Here is a 12,276-nt window from a genome sequence, read left to right as displayed (position 1 = left end):
CTCTGGTCAAATCAGCTGCTGAGTTCATGGGTGGAATAAACATATGGCAGGACTTTTACTTTCTGGCTCCTGAAATGTCCACCTATGGTCTGTAATATATCTGCTTGTTTTACAATCTGCTTTTTTTGGCTACCAGGTGGTATTGTGAGCAAATAAAGTTTCCAGAAATTAACCCTTTTGTGAACCACTTGTCTGAAAATCCAGCACAGGATAAAACTCATCCATGACTCCCAGCATGCATTGCAGCATGAATAAATTATGCCTCTGAATTGTTCACTTATTTTCTTGAATTCTTATAATGCTTATAATTTTGCTTTTGTCTTAAGTTTTAGTAGCATGTGTTGTGATGTTCAGAACCTATCTGTTTATTTATTTTGTGGATTGTCATCATTGTTGTGATTCATACACTGATTCTTGATGTTTCTGTCTAAATATCAGCGCAGGTTTTTTTTAATGAGTAAAATTTTCTTAACAGTCTTTCATAATTTAAGACTCAGCAGTGTTTCATATGTTGATGTAATGTCAATATTCAATAAGAGAAGAGACACAGAATTGAATCTGAAATAATAGTTTTTTTTCTTGTCAATCTATAAACAACAATATCAGATTTATTTCTTCTGTAGACTTTTTTTTCTATAACAAGTTTCAAAGATGCATTGTTACAGCATGTAAGAAAAAAGAAACCTTAGTTGTTGAAACGTCAGGTTCAAGAGCACAACTAAAGTAAACACTGATCTCCATCATGGTAGTGAATAAAAAAATACCTTAACCTATTTAACTCTCAATAAGATCTGTAGACATCTGACAGAAATAAAGTCAGTCTGGTTAATAATGTGAATCTGGTGAAGCTGTTTTAGGAGTTGTTTAATCAGCTCTTGAGAAATTTGATGAATTCAAGGCTGTGGCTGAAGTCATTTGTAGTTCTTGTGTTTCTCTTTCCTTTAGTGATTCTGTTTGTTAATAGCAGGTGTTCACTAATGCTCAATCATGAATTAATCACATAATTATCTCATTAACTTCACTAATTCAGTGTTACTCAAACACTCTGTAGTGTGCACACATTATAAGTGTTCACTTAAAACTGAGGATTTTATTGTGGGGTTTAAAGGGTTAAAGACAGCATGAAACATAATTTAACAGTAATAAACTGTAATTAATTTACAGGAAACAAACTGTAGAAAAACTGTTATTTACTGGCACCGCTGCTGCCACCCCTGCTGCCAGTAAATAACTGTTTTTCTACAGTTTGTTGCCATAAATTAATGGTTGCCAGCAAAAAAAGTGTTTTTCTACAGTTTGTTGCCGTTAAGTCAAGGAAAAACAGTAATATACTGTAAAATGTAAATGTCAGATTTACCAAATGAAAAAAAGTTAATTCAACTAAAATATTTGTGAACATCCATACAAAAAAAGTTATGCAAAATCATACACTGATAATGAGAGTAAATACTGAACTCAGCTGTATTAATGTGTTTTCACAAGAGAGATCTGTTAGTTTAATGCAGTTTTGTTGTTCACTATTGTGCTGGAGAGTAGAGCCTGTGCTTCAGTTAATGATGAGCCATGAATTTTGATCTTTTGCTGCTTTACATGAAGACAGTGAGTTTGGATTCTCCTGATACAGTGGTTATCTCTGTGTTAAAGGGGGGGTGAAATGCTCGTTTTCACTCAATATCCTGTTAATCTTGAGTATATATAGAGTAGTACTGCATCCTTCATAAATCCAAAAAGTCTTTAGTTTTGCTATATTCATAAGAGAAAGATAGTATGTACCGATTTTTCTCTGAAAAACACGACCGGCTGGAGGCGTGATGTGTGGGCGGAGTTAAAGAATCACGAGCGCGAATAGGCTTTTGCGTTGAGAGCATGTGGAAGCTGTGACATTACTGTGAGGGAAAACCCATCATTCAAAACAAACCATGGTTTACAGTCAGATTCAGCCATTTATTTATGATCCAGAATCAGATCCAGAGGCTGAAATTTAACAAGAGCAGCAGCAGCAACGACTCGCTCCGAGCGGGGCTCGAACCCGGGTCTCCGATGGGAGGGGACGCACTAACAAGGTGGCAGAGATATTTGAAGCAGTTTTACTCACCGCCTGTGGTTCCAACACACAATCGTGACCCTTTTTCCTTGGGATTGCATCATCCTTAAGAAATAAACGATACGCAAATCCGTCGTCAAACTGGGCCTTGTGAACAAGCATCTTCGAAATGCAGGGAACAAACAAAAACACTTGCACAACTCCGTTGATGCTCTGTAAAAATAAACTCCATCCACTGGTCCCTTAATGCAGTTTTTTTTTTTTTTGGTAATCTGTGCAGGGTTGTCTTGCCCTGGCAACCAAAAACACACTTCTTTTGTGACATTTGGCGACGCTCTCGCTCTGATCAGTGAAGTCTGTTGTGCTCTCAGTGCTCTGCTATACGAGAGCGCGCGCTCTTCTGGCAGAAGTGCCTCAGGACCCATATAAGGAAATTCCGCTCCATCTAACGTCACACAGAGCCATACTCGTACAACTTAAATTTTTGAAACTTTGTCCATGTTTAGCATGGGAATCCAACTCTTTAACAGTGTAAAAAACTCAGTATGCATGAAATAGCATTTCACCCCCCCTTTAAGTATTTCAGCACATACGTGTGAGCTGCAGTGATTTGAGTAAAATCATGCATTTAGTTAAACACTCTGTCAAGTGTTTGGAGTTTTATATTAAGAAATATTACTTCTCAGTGGACTCAAATGAAAGAAGTTCATAGTACTAACATCATAGGAATGCTAGCTTTTAAACCCGAAGCAGTGGGAGTGGAGTTACACAGTAAAAAATTGTGCCGTTAAATAACAGTAATTTACTGGCAGCAGGGGCTGCAGTAAATATTTTACCGTAAATTATACCATGGAAATTAACTCCACTCCCACCGCTTCAAGCAGTTCGAGTTTAAAAGCTAACATTCCTATGATGTTAGTACTATGAACTTATTCCATTTGAGTCCACTGAGAAGGAATATTTCTTAATATAAAAATGCAAACACTTAATGTGTAGCAGTAAAGAAACTAAATGCATGACTTTAACCACTGCAGTTAATTGTCAGCTATAGCACACATGTATGTGCTGATGTACTTAACACAGAGATCACCACTGTATCAACGTCTGTATATAAAGCATTAGAAATTGTGGCACATCATTGACTGAAGCACAGGGTCTACTCTCCAGCACAATGGTGAACAACAAAACCGCATTAAACTAACAGATCTCGCTTGTGAAAACACATTAATACAGCTGCACTGTTAAAAATCGCTGTAAAAAACGGCCAAATTTCGACAGTAAAATACTGTTTTTCATTTAAACAGTGCATTCTGGGTAATATTCATCGTTTTCGAGAAGTACACTGTTAAAAATCGCTGTAAAAAAACGGCCAAATTTCGACAGTAAAATACTGTTTTTCATTAAAACAGTGCATTCTGGGTAATATTCATCGTTTTCGAGAAGTAGCCTGCTGCTATATATCGTAAATTAACAACATTCAAAGTCGACACTCAGCGGCTGTGTTTCAAATCACACCCTACACCCTCATTCACTATTCCCTACATGAGTTTACTAATATAGTCCACCTGACAGAGAGAATGAACACTAATGAGAGAATTCAGACAATGATCAACAGCTGCTGTTAATGAGTAGAATCACTGAAGAAAAAAAAAACATAACAAGACAAACACATGAAATACAACTGACTTCAGCCACAGCCTTAGATGAAATCAACTGAAGATTTAAATGATCAACAAACAGCTTCACCAACTTCACACATTACTAACCAGACTGACTTTATTTCTGTCAGATCAGAGAACAGAGATCAAAAGATCTTATTGAGAATTAAAGAGATTTAGATGATAATGTTACTGTTTCGTTTAGCGTCACCATTGTGGAGATCAGTGTTTGCTTTAGTTGGGCTCCTGACCATTGACTTTTGCACTTTAAATTTTGTTTTATTGCTGTATTTGTATCTTTATGATGCATCTGTTACAGCAGTATTAATTTTGATAGTCAAGTGATTATGGTTGTTTCTAACAGGCATGATCTACTAGACTGGCTTAAAGTGTTGCTATAATAATCAAATATTAATTTGGTGTTGAAATATTTGAGTGAATGACACTTCAATTTTGTAAGATTGAAAAGTAGTGTGATAACGAGTATTTATGGATTTAACGACTAGTTTTAGTTAAAAAGTATTTCGGGCAGCAGTCCCCACAACACTCAAAGAGAGAAATCAACAATCAGCATATGAATCTCAACAATGGTGACAATCAAAAGGTTCATGATGCAATGCATGCTGGGTACCAGCACAGGATAAAACTCATCCATGATTCCCAGCATGCATTGCAGCATGAATAAATTATGCCCCTGAATTGTTCACTTATTTTCTTGAATTCTCATGTGCTTATAATTTTGCATTTGTTTTAAGTTTTAGTAGCATGTGTTGTGATGTTCAGAATTGATCTGTTCATTTATTTTGTGGATTGTGGATGTTTCTGTCTAAATTTCAGCAAAGGTTTTTTTTTTTATTATGAGTGAAATTTTCTTAACAGTCTTTCATAACTTATGGCTCAGCAGTGTTCCTTCTCATGCTGTAGTATCAATATTCAATAAGAGAAGAGACACGGGATTAGATCAGAAATAATAGTATTTGTTTTTGTCAATCTATAAACAACAATATCAGATTTTTTTTTCTTCTGTGTATTTTTGTTTTGCTATAACAAGTTCCAAAGGCGCATTGTTACAGCATGAAAAAAAAAAAAAAAACCTTAGTTGTTGAAAAGTCACGTTCAAGAGCCCAACTAAAGTAAACACTGATCTCCATCATGGTAGTGAAAAAACACCTAAACCTATTTAACTCTCCATAAGTTCTTCTGTAGACATCTGACAGAAATAAAGTCAGTCTGGTTAGTAATGTGAATCTGGTGAAGCTGTTTTATGAGTTGTTTAATCAGATCTTGAGAGATTTGATGTATTCTTTTATTCAGTTGATTTCATCTAAGGCTGTGGCTGAAGTCATTTGTAGTTCTTGTGTTTCTCTTTCCTTCAGTGATTCTGCAGGTGTTTATCACTTATGCTCAATCATCAATTAATCACAGAATTATCTCATTAACTTCACTGATTCAGTGTTACTCTAACACTCTGTAGTGTGCACACATTATAAGTGTTCATTTAAAACTGAGGATTTTCTTGTGGGGTTTAAAGGGTTAAAGATTTAAGATGAAGAAAAAACAGAATGAAACATAATTTAACAGTAATAAACTGTAATTAATTTACAGGAAACAAACTGTAGAAAAACAGTTATTTACTGGCACCCCTGCTGCCAGTAAATAACTGTTTTTCTACTGTTTCTTGCCGTAAATTAATGGTTGCCAGCAAAAAAAGTGTTTTTCTACAGTTTTTTGCCGTCAAGTCAAGGAAAAACAGTAATATACTGTAAAATGTAAACGTCAGATTTACCAAATGAAAAAAAAGTTAATTTAACTAAAATATTTGTGAACATCCATAGAAAAAAAATTAGGCAAAGTCATACACTGATAATGAGAGTAAATACTGAACTTGACTGTATTAATGTGTGTTTGAACAAGAGAGATCGTTTAGTTTAATGTAGTTTTGTTGTTCACCATTGTGCTGGAGAGTAGAGCCGGTGCTTCAGTCAATGATGAGCCACAAATTCTGATTTTCTGCTGCTTTATATAAAGGCAGTAAATGTGGAGTCGCTGATACAGTGATGATCTCTGTGTTAAGTACTTCAGCACATACATGTGTGCTATAGCTGACAATGAGCTGCAGTGATTTGAGTAAAAGTCATGTATTTATTTACTTTATTACTGCACATTAAGTGTAAGAAATATTCCTTCACAGTGGACTCAAATGAAATAAGTTCAAAGTACTAACATCGTGGGAATGCTAGTTTAAAAACTCGAACTGTTTGAAGCAGTGGGAGTGGAGTTAATTTCCATGGTAGAATCTACAGTAAAATACTGTTAAAAAATAAGAGTGGTAAATTAATGGTTAAGAGCTGTAAATTAACAGTACTTTACTGGCACCCCTGCTGCCAGAAAATTACTGTTATTTAACAGAATTTTTTTTTACAGTGTATATATCGTAAAATAACAACGTTCAAATTCGACACTCAGCGGCTGTGTTTCAAATCACACCCTACACCCTCATTCACTATTCCCTACATGAGTTTACTAATATAGTCCACCTGACAGAGAGAATGAACACTAATGAGTGAATTCAGACAATGATCAACAGCTGCTGTTAATGAGTAGAATCACTGAAGAAAAAAAAACATAACAAGACAAACACATGAAATACAACTGACTTCAGCCACAGCCTTAGATGAAATCAACTGAAGATTTAAATGATCAACAAACAGCTTCACCAACTTCACACATTACTAACCAGACTGACATTATTTCTGTCAGATCAGAGAACAGAGATCAAAAGATCTTATTGAGAATTAAAGAGATTTAGATGATAATGTTACTGTTTCGTTTAGCGTCACCATTGTGGAGATCAGTGTTTGCTTTAGTTGGGCTCCTGACCATTGACTTTTACACTTTAAATTTTGTTTTATTGCTGTATTTGTATCTTTGTGATGCATCTGTTACAGCAGTATTAATTTTGATAGTCAAGTGATTATGGTTGTTTCTAACAGGCATGATCTACTAGACTGACTTAAAGTGTTGCTATAATAATCAAATATTAATTTGGTGTTGAAATATTTGATTGAATGACACTTCAATTTAGTAAGATTGAAAAGTAGTGTGATAACCAGTATTTATGGATTTAACAACTAGTTTTAGTTAAAAAGTATTTCGGGCAGCAGTCCCCACAACACTCAAAGAGAGAAATCAACAATCAGCATATGAATCTCAACAATGGTGACAATCAAAAGGTTCATGATGCAATGCATGCTGGGTACCAGCACAGGATAAAACTCATCCATGATTCCCAGCATGCATTGCGGCATGAATAAATTATGCCCCTGAATTGTTCACTTATTTTCTTGAATTCTTATGTGCTTATAATTTTGCATTTGTTTTAAGTTTTAGTAGCATGTGTTGTGATGTTCAGAACTGATCTGTTCATTTATTTTGTGGATTGTCACCGTTGTTGTGATTCATACGCTGATTCTTGATATTTCTGTCTAAATGTCAGCAAAGGTTTTTTTTTTTTTTATTATGAGTGACATTTTCTTAACAGTCTTTCATAACTTATGGCTCAGCAGTGTTCCTTCTCATGCTGTAGTATCAATAAGAGAAGAGACACGGGATTAGATCAGAAATAATAGTATTTGTTCTTGTCAATCTATAAACAACAATATAAGATTTTTTTTCTTCTGTGTACTTTTGTTTTGCTATAACAGGTTCCAAAGGCGCATTGTTACAGCATGAAAAAAAAAAAGTCACGTTCAAGAGCCCAACTAAAGTAAACACTGATCTCCATCATGGTAGTGAAAAAAACACCTAAACCTATTTAACACTCCATAAGTTCTTCTGTAGACATCTGACAGAAATAAAGTCAGTCAGGTTAGTAATGTGAATCTGGTGAAGCTGTTTTAGTAGTTGTTTAATCAGATCTTGAGAGATTTGATGTATTCTTTTATTCAGTTGATTTCATCTAAGGCTGTGGCTGAAGTCATTTGTAGTTCTTGTGTTTCTCTTTCCTTAAGTGATTCTGCAGGTGTTTATCACTAATGCTCAATCATCAATTATTAACCCAATTATTTCATTAATTTCACTGAATCAGTGTTACTCTAACACTCTGTAGTGTGCACACATTATAAGTGTTCATTTAAAACTGAGGATTTTCTTGTGGGGTTTAAAGGGTTAAAGATTTAAGATGAAGAAAAAACAGAATGAAACATAATTTAACAGTAATAAACTGTAATTAATTTACAGGAAACAAACTGTAGAAAAACAGTTATTTACTGGCACCCCTGCTGCCAGTAAATAACTGTTTTTCTACTGTTTCTTGCCGTAAATTAATGGTTGCCAGCAAAAAAAAGTGTTTTTCTACAGTTTTTTGCCGTCAAGTCAAGGAAAAACAGTAATATACTGTAAAATGTAAACGTCAGATTTACCAAATGAAAAATAAGTTAATTTAACTAAAATATTTGTGAACATCCATAGAAAAAAAATTAGGCAAAGTCATACACTGATAATGAGAGTAAATACTGAACTTGACTGTATTAATGTGTGTTTGCACAAGAGAGATCGTTTAGTTTAATGTAGTTTTGTTGTTCACCATTGTGCTGTAGAGTAGAGCCGGTGCTTCAGTCAATGATGAGCCACAAATTCTGATTTTCTGCTGCTTTATATAAAGGCAGTAAATGTGGAGTCGCTGATACAGTGGTGATCTCTGTGTTAAGTACTTCAGCACATACATGTGTAATACAGCTGACAATGAGCTGCAGTGATTTGAGTAAAAGTCATGGATTTAGTTACTTTATTACTGCACATTAAGTGTAAGAAATATTCCTTCTCAGTGGACTCAAATGAAATATGTTCATAGTACTAACATCGTAGGAATGCTAGTTTAAAAACTCGAACTGTTTGAAGCAGTGGGAGTGGAGTTAATTTCCATGGTAGAATTTACGGTAAAATACTGTTAAAAAATAAGAGTGGTAAATTAATGGTTAAGAGCTGTAAATTAACAGTACTTTACTGGCACCCCTGCTGCCAGAAAATTATTGTTATTTAACGGCAAAAATTTTTACAGTGTGAGTTCAGTATTTACTCTCATTATTAGTGTATGACTTTGCATAACTTTTTTTCATTTGGTAAATCTGACATTTACATTTTAAAGTATATTACTGTTTTTCCTTGACTTAATGGCAACAAACTGTAGAAAAACACTTTTTTTTTGCTGGCAACCATTAATTTATGGCAACAAACTGTAGAAAAACAGTTATTTACTGGCAGCAGGGGTTTTCAGCAGTTTTTCTACAGTTTGTTTCCTGTAAATTAATTACAGTTTATTACTGTTAAATTATGTTTCATGCTGTTTTTTCTTCATATTAAATTTTTAACCCTTTAATACCCACAACAAAATCCTCAGTTTTAAATGAAGACTTAATAATGTGTGCACACTACAGAGTGTTTGAGTAACACTGAATTAGTGAAGTTAATGACATAATTATGTGATTAATTGATGATTGAGCATGAGTGATGAACACCTGCTATTAACAAACAGAATTACTAAAGGAAAGAGAAACATAAGGAATACAACTGACTTGAGCCACTGCCTTAGATGAAATCAACTGAAATAAAATAATTCATAAAATCTCTCAAGATCTGATTAAACAACTCATAAAACAGCTTCACCAGATTCACATTACTAACCAGACTGACTTTATTTCTGTAAGATGTCTACAGAAGATCTTATAGAGAGTTAAATAGGTTTAGGTGTTTTTTTTTCACTACCATGATGGAGATCAGTGTTTACTTTAGTTGGGCTCTTGAATGTGACTTTAAAACAACTATGTATTTTTTTTTTTTTTTTACATGCTGTAACAATGCATTTTTGGAACCTGTTATAGCGGGAAAAAAAGACAAAAAAAAAGGAACGTTCAAAGTCAACACTCTGAATTCACTCATTAGTTTTCATTCTCTCTGTCAGGTGGACTATATTAGTAAACTCATGTAGGGAATAGTGAATGAGGGTGTAGGGTGTGATTTGAAACACAGCCGCTGAGTGTCGACTTTGAACGTTGTTAATTTACGATATATAGCAGCAGGCTACCTTCGCGAAAACGATGTATATTACCCAGAATGCACTGTTTTAATGAAAAACAGTATGTTACTGTCGAAATTTGGCCGTTTTTTACAGCAATTTTTAACAGTGTACCTTCTCGAAAACGATAAAAATTACCCAGAATGCACAGAATGCACCCCTGCTGCCAGTAAATTACTGTTATTTAACGGCACAATTTTTTACAGTGTGAGGTTTAGATGTTGATGTTTTATTTGAAAATATTTGGTCACCATTATTGTGATCAGTGTTTTCTTTAGTTGGGTAGTTTGACTATTGACTTAGTGGGTTTGTGGTTCCTGTAAATAGTGTTTACCAAAACACGTAATTTGTTATAAAAAGAGCCATAAACAAAGATAAGCTGATATAGTTTTCATCATCATGAAGAAAAATGATTGAGGAAAATTATTTTTATCATCATTGACCCAAAGTGGTTATTTATTATTAATGAACACTATTCAAGAGACAATACTTTCTTCCCTCAGATCAAACATTCTTAATTTTTATTTTTAAATACATTTTGGGGAGATAAAGCTTTCGAGACACATAGACATCAATAATCAGTATATGAATCTCAACAATGGTGACATGCTTCATCCAGCAATGCATGCTGGGAGCCACCATAGTATAAAACACATGGCTCCCAGCATGCATTGCTGCATGAAGCATGACACTATTGTTGAGATTTATACACTGTTTGTTGATGTCTGTGTTTGTCACCGTAGGTTGTCACCGTAGGTTTTTGAGCTCATGTTTGTTAAAAGATTTTAACTGATTGTTATAATACCGCTAGATCTCATGTGGCAGAAACACAGGGTTTGTAATATGAATGTACTAATGGAACAACATAATTGTTAGATTAAAAAACATCAGCAAATCAGGTAATTTCATGATTATTATAAAACCATTAACAGGTAACAGCCATCACTTGATCTCATGTCACTTTAGCTTTTTTTGATGCTGCAAATGTGCTCAACAAACAAACTGTCACACCAGCCACAATAACCAAAACATATAATAAGTGTTAAGAGCTCAACTAATGGAAACACTAATCACTGTTATGGTGTTTAACTGTTATGCTCTTATGGAAATTAAACATTAGAGTTAAAACCCTGTTATTTTCAATAAGAGCTTTTGTAGACGTCTGACAGAAATAAAGTCAGTCTGGTTAGTAATACGTGAAGCTGGTAATGCTGTTTGTGGAGTTGTTTAATCCTCCTCTGCTGAGATCTTGAGATATTTAATGTGCTGCCATGCATTTCACCAATTTTTGCAGTGTGGTGCTTATTCCAACTAAAATTCAACGTCTGTCTGATGTCGGAGTTTGACGTCAAACAAAGTTGGGTTTAGACATCAACTCGACTTTAATTTTTAACCAAAATATGACGTCTGACTGACGCTGGATTAGTTGGAATCCAACATCTTCCTGACATCACATTGATGTACTGTGCCTGCTGGATAGTGTTTTTTCTTCTTCACTTGTGTAGTTTTAAAATTTTGTACAGAAGATGCATACTAGCACCGTCTACCATAAAACAAGGAAAACACAGATTCTAGGAGTAGAGCTCAATATATTTAGACTTTTTGTAAGTATAAATCAAGTATATTTCTGAGAAGTACATAAAGAGCATTTCTGAGAAGTACATAAAAAGTAAACTAAAAGTATACTTTCCTATTTTTAGTTTAAAAGAAGTATACTAATAGCACACTTGAATAAACTTATTTTTCGAAAGGGTAAAGCGGAAACAGTAAGACCACGTACAACATTTGTCCAAAGAGAGAAAGAAGTACTGCTGGAAAAGGCTTAATTGGAATCTGAACTGTTGTCTCTACAGCATAAAAAGGAGTTTGCAGCGGCAGCAAAAGAAGCTAAGATTCTGGAAGTGGCTGCATTAGAGATTGAATCAGGAGAAATTAATATGGCGATGGATGTCACAGCATTTCCACAGGAGACTGTTGAATAGCGCACAAACGACTATGTGGACAGTCTTTCTGGATCAAGATTTCATTGTCCCACATAGCAACATTGTGTCGGCCCAGATCCGGCCCACATCTGGCACACGTGGAAAGATGATCTGGCCCACTGCTCCTGTTTGCCAGATTTGAGCCACAAGCAGGCCATAGCAATGCCACATGTCAGCCAAGAGTAAAGAAATTAACCAGGACCTTATCTGAGCCACCAAATCTGTGTATATATTAAATATGAAGTAATTTCAGCCTTATTAAGCCTGTTAACAAGCAGAATCACTGAAGGAAAGAAAAGAGAAAAACAGATAAGCGGAAACATAAGAACTACAACTGACTTCAGCTACAATCTTAGATGAAATCAACTGCAGATAAAAGAAGACATTAAATCTCTCAAGATCTCAGCAGAGGAGGATTAAACAACTCCACAAACAGCTTTACCAGCTTCACTTATTACTAACCAGACTGACTTTATTTCTGCTAGACATCTACAAAAGTTTTTTATTGAGAATTAACAG

Source organism: Carassius gibelio, chromosome B1, assembly GCF_023724105.1.
Source record: "Carassius gibelio isolate Cgi1373 ecotype wild population from Czech Republic chromosome B1, carGib1.2-hapl.c, whole genome shotgun sequence".
Classification (NCBI taxonomy): domain Eukaryota; kingdom Metazoa; phylum Chordata; class Actinopteri; order Cypriniformes; family Cyprinidae; genus Carassius; species Carassius gibelio.
This window is presented reverse-complemented; position numbering follows the sequence as displayed.